Here is a 6,000-nt window from a genome sequence, read left to right on the forward strand (position 1 = left end):
CCTCCAGTTACTTTTATTTAGTTGACGTGCGTAGTCATTGGCTTCCTGTGACAACTGAGCTATCCTTATCTTCAATTTGCGATTAAGCTTTTGCTTCCGCCATCGCTTTGTGAGGCTTCTCCGCACGTCCCACAAATGTAGCAGGTGCTTGTCGACTGCTGGGATTTCCACGCTTGTTTCTATTTCCTTTGTCACTTTCCTGTGTGCCTCCTTTATCTGTGTCACCCAGTTACCTAGATCTATTATTTCCCCTTGGTCTCCTACGTTCTCCCTAAATCTGTTCCAATCAGATATTGTCGCTTTCCCCATTCTTCTTGTCGTGGCGGCATTAATAGTTATTCCGAGAATGTAGTGGTCGCTTCCCAAGTTTTCTCCGAGGTGCGCCCATGAGACGTTTCCTTCAGAATTTGTAAACGTTAAGTCCGGTGACGTGTCTTTTGTTAAGCTATTCCCGACCCGTGTCGGTAGGTCTGGTTGTGTAAGTTGGCAGAGATCATACCGTTCAACAAGGTCTACAAGGAGTTTGCCCTTAGGGCTGTCCTGCTTATATCCCCAATTTCTGTGTGGCGCATTAAAATCCCCCATGATAACTAACCTGTCTTTCTTTTTCAATAAACCCATCGCATGTGCTATAATGTTCTCAAAGTCGGCTCGTCTCTCCTTAGGTGGGCTATATATATTGACCCCCACTGTTTTTGGTCCTCCACGTTTTTTGGGCCTCACTGTTATTATCTGGTGTTGCACTGCCTCATTGCTCACGTAGCTGACACTCAATGCGATATCTTTTTTGGTAAATGTCGCCACTTGTGGGTACTTTGGGTTAACATGTCTTATGTACCCTCTCAGATTTATCTGAAATTTGCCTACTTCCTGAAGGCAGATTATATCAGGAGGGATTGGAGATGCTCCAATAAATTGTTTGAAATTTTCAAGTTTTGTTCTCAATGAGCAGCAGTTCCACTGCCATATTTCCGTTTGCTCGGTCTTTTTATTGTTACGGTGTCTAGCCATGATTGGTATTCTCGGAATCTGTTATTCCACTTTCTTTAGGTTGTCTGGTGGGGGCACCCGGGCTCTGACAAGATCTCTTGCGAGGATTCTGCGCCTGACTCAAGTCACTTATGGTGCGTTCCATCTGGCCTAGTTTGGCAAAAACAAGTTGAATTTGTTGAACTAGGAACGCTATCGGCGGTGTTTGTGGTGGTTGCGTTTCCACGGGCTGCGCAACGGGCTGCGAGACAACAGGTGTGCTCGCCGGGCTTTGTGTGTTGCTCGACTGGTTTAGTAGTGACTCCAGGCGCACCATTCGAGACTTAACCTCCTGTAGTTCTGTTCTAAGTTGTCTGTTTTCAGCTACTACCCGCTTGTATTCTGGGTGTTCTGTGATCGTTGGTGTAACGGGTTTATGTTTGGTAGTGGGAGATACGGCTTGCGCATAGCTTACCGCGTCCGCCTGTGGGTTGCTATGTGCAGGACACGCCCCCGGTGGCTTGCTTCTCGGAAGGGCTTGCGCGTTCGGATTGTCCTGGGAGATTGCTCTCGGCGTCGAAGTCGACTTTGGATGCCGCTGTCCTGGTTGTCCTGTCTCCACGGCACGGTTTTTCGACGGCGTGCGGGTTCTGGAACGGCTCTTTCGGGTCCCGCCTCGTCCGTACTCCCATTCTGATTCCTCTTCCTCCGAGTGAAACCAGCGAGGGGCTGGCTTGTGTGGTTTTTTGGGTGGTTTCGCTGCTTGCTTGCGAATAGGCTTGAGGCGTTTCAGACATTTGCGGTCTCCAGTGATATGGTTTCCCGTGCAAATTGCGCATGTCGGAGTGCAATTATGGTTTACTTCGGGGTTGCGCATTCCACAGGTATGGCACACGGGTGAGTCTGGCTGCGGACACACGTCGGTGCGGTGGCCAACCGCCCCACACGCCCGGCAGAATTGGACGGTGTTACGAAAAGGAATACACTCCTTCTCACCTCCTCTGTAGTAAACATATCTTGGTAGAATGTCCCCGAAGAAAGTCAAGACGGCACTCTGAGAGTCTCCCAACATCCGAGCGTCGACCAGCGTCACGCTCTGGGTGCGAAAACGGATGCTCGCTTTGATGGTCTCAGACGGGGTGTGCGGCTCTATACCGTGAATAACACCTTTTTTGGTTCCTTCACCTGCCGTAACGTAGACGTTGACCGGGTGTGGTCTTCCGTTGATATTCAAAGACGTGACGCCTCTCATCGCCATCGCGACGGTCGTGTCTGGAGTCGACGCTAGCGCAATGTTGGACCCCGGTCGTATGCGGAGAATAAACTGATCCCACCTGACTTTTCCTTGGCAAGCCTCCACTAAAGCGTCGGAGATCGCTTGGGTGGTCACATTCTTCAGAGGCAGTCCCTGGTGAGGTCGGAAGACTACTTTCAGATCGTCCTTGGGTAGTGCTGGGGGCCTCCGTCTTGTAGGTCGACCCCGGCGCTTTGGCTGGTTGTCCGTCATAGGTCTTCTGCCTGCGGAGAAGTCCCCTCCTTGTTGAAATTTCCGCTCCTTCGCCTGTTTCTTCTTCGCTCTGAGCGATTGGGATATTTGCCATCCCTCCTCTGTGCGGTCGGTCTCCGTTGGGGCGGAAAAATCTGCGGCGGCGTGCGTGGACGCCGCGTTGCAGTTCCCAGGCAGTGCTGCTTCATCCCGGTTTTGCGCGGCAAAGTCCATGACTTCTTCACCCAAACCTGGTTCGGATTGTCGTACGGACGCTGTTTGCGACTCCCCAGTCGAGTCCATAGCCGTCAGCAACCGCGGCAACGCCGTGGTTGTCGTCTTCGGGCGAGCGTCTCCCGGCGTCGTCGCCGCCGCTCCTCTACTGGACGCTAGAGGTAGCGAAGGCTCCACATGGGCGAACGAAGAAGTGGCCGTAAAAACAAGAAAAATGGTCCGATTTCAGTGAAACTGGAGTCCACCGATACCGGAGCATCTCCCCTACACGCCTGTGGCAATTTCTGGACGATTCAAGGGTTGAACCATACAGAAAAGACAAGAACATACGGAGCTCGATGTGCACGCGTCTGCACTCATCGGCATCCCAGCAGCGTCTCAAGCCGTAAGAAAGTAGAAGCCGAATTCTCCTGTCTCTCATTTCCCATTAGCAGTCATTGTCATGTACATTGAGCACTATCTGACAGGAAAAAGTTGCTACGTTATACTCGCTGGGCGTAACCTCCTAATCTAATCACACGCTCCTTGGTTTTAGAAAGTTTTAGCGATCGTTGGGCCGCAGTGCCATGAATACAGTGAACTAGTATATACCATGAACTCGATGTGGTTAAAAGTGAGAAGTAGAGCTGAAGCGCAAGCCGTAAGAAAGTGTGCGTGTGCCACCTCTCATTTAGTCCTTGGAATGTCCGCTGGATGGCGGTGCTTCTATATGGAGAATATATGATGAAAAAATGCGAGATGGTGGTACTTGGAGTGTTGAATAGATGGACTAACGGACACACAGACAGATGCAAGGATAGATGCATGAACAGACGCAGGGGCGGATGCATGGACGAACGCAGGGACGGACGCACGAACAGACGCACGCTCGGACGGGCGGATGGACGCATGGACGGTCACACAGACGGACGCATGGACGGACGCAAGCAAGAACGAATGGAAGGACGAATGCTTCCCCCCACTCTCCATCATTCACTCCATGAATATGCTGGAATTGTTTTTTATTCTTTCGTGCTTCAGCTAAGCCTTTTTTTTTTACCTTCTGCAGAACGCATTCCGCAACCACATACAAAATCGAGCGAGGGGACCCGGTGACCTTCAGATGGTCTAATTGTGCATTAAACTAGACTTCATGAGATGCGGACACGACTTCAGGAGTACGTGCCCCAGGGAAAGCATTACAATGCCCACGGTTTTCGATTGGGCTGAACAAAAGGGTAAAAGTTCCTTCTTCGCGCGAGGGGGAAAAACACCAGCAAACATGGTTGTCGCAAAGGGTTAGTTTTAAATCTAAAAGCTGCAGGCAGCTGCTCATGCATTAAGAACAGGCCTTGACTACCCTGTCGAAAAGTCTCTCAAACCATTTGTTCATTCGGCGTGACGTTGACTATTTAATCAAGACATGCATCTACTAACCCCACAGCGAGTTCCATAGAAGCGATTACTTGTTTAGGAGGAAGGACGAGTTGAAGTATACATATCGGTGGGTGCACAAATTTGTGCGCTTGTGTTGTTCTCTCCTCCAGTCCGTGTTACGTACCACGCCCAACTTCTATCGTCCATAATGTTTTGCCACAAATTTGACGCATGACAAAGTCGTGTGTGGCCGCGTTTGAGTGTCCCTGCAGTGTGAGCAATGGCTAATGCAATCGCAGCTTCTTCCGTCTCGATACGGGTCGCAAGTGGCACAACAAAGTAGTTTGTGGGCATTATCCGAGACCTTCCCTTCGAAGACGGGACGATATGAGCGTTCTATATGGTAGCGGCCTGGATCCAAGATGCATTGCGCTCATCACGCGATCAAGCTCTGACTATTCTGCGGCCGTTTTTATGTGTTGGATGGCCATTTTCTGGGCAATGGTGGGAGAGAATGCCGCCATTGCACTCGGACGCTGAATTCGTGGAGCTGATGCGTCTTGTGAGGTTGATATTGAGGCGCTGAAGGAGCAGACTCTCTATTTTGGACTGGCGAAGCTTGTCTAATGAGGTGCGTTTTAGCCAGTTCCCGACCCATCTCATGAACCTCCGAATGCAGAAGTTTGCTCGTTTAGCGGTACCCTTTAGAAGAGGCACAACAGTCTTATATTCTACAGATGAGGCTATCAACCTGATCATTGGGCTATTTCACGGTGCGAACGCACCTGCCGGAAGAAGTCTTGCTAGCGTCTACAGCGTCACAACTCATATAAGAAATGGAGTATAGATCTGCAGGAGGGCCGAGTAGACCGGAGAGCAACAGATATACGCTACCCTAAGGTGCATGACAGGTAAAACATATGTACTTTAGTTTCCACGGGTGAACCATGGACTATTCGGCAAGCTTCACCCTACTTGGAGTGCTCACTTTGGAGTCGCAACAGTTTCACTCATTCCGCGACCATTAGAAGTGTAAATTTCGTTAAAAAAAAAAAACCTAACACTAAATGAACAAAGTCAATACACGATGCCAGAGATATAGATATGGCGACGGAAACACGACTGCTGATAAAAATATTCGTACATGGTGGCGTGAGTTTCTAAGAGACTCCTTCCAAGCTGACACGCATTTTTTTTTCATTTTTAAACGTTAGAAACCGTTACAATCACAGGAATCGTTCAAGAGCCAAGAGTTGATCATTGGATCATCTACACAAGAACGAGCTAGGAACTCTACTAAAGGGACCCTAAAACGAATAAATGATTCTGTTTAGATCAACAAATTTTACTCAGAAAATTTTGTTCCACCATCATTGCTTCCATAATAGAGGATCATATATATAGGGTCAAAGTCTCGTATCTCAATTTTACTCACAGACTTGAAAGAGTATATTCCGTAATTTAGCGACATCGGCTCAACAAAATTTTCTAATATTTTGTATGCTATGTGGGGTGTTGTGTTAGTTTCCGTTTCGGTTCGATTGTCAGTGGCACCTCGCGCGGTAGTGATATGTATCATGTGCATATATCTGTAAGTAAGGAGTTCGTGACGAGACGAGCACTGGAACGAAGCCGACGTCCAACTGTCCGTCCATCCGCGCATCCATCCATCTGTCCATGCATCTGTCTTTCCGTCCGTCCATGCGCTCGACCATACACGGGCGGACAAACGGACAGATTAATTCCATAAACATTTTATGTATCATCTATCATTGGGTCAATAGAGCTTCACTCCATAATCAGCATTTACTTCGTGGATCTTGAGCACTTTTTTGCATCACCATGGTTTTATACCAAACATGTCGTACAACATTATTACAACCTTATTTATCAGCAGTGACATTACATAGTCGCCTAGAAGCGAGATCAACTTTTCAGAGTGTTGCCCACCTTCG

The sequence above is a fragment of the Rhipicephalus microplus genome, chromosome 3 (assembly GCF_043290135.1).
Source record: "Rhipicephalus microplus isolate Deutch F79 chromosome 3, USDA_Rmic, whole genome shotgun sequence".
In the NCBI taxonomy this organism is placed as follows: Eukaryota; Metazoa; Arthropoda; class Arachnida; order Ixodida; family Ixodidae; genus Rhipicephalus; species Rhipicephalus microplus.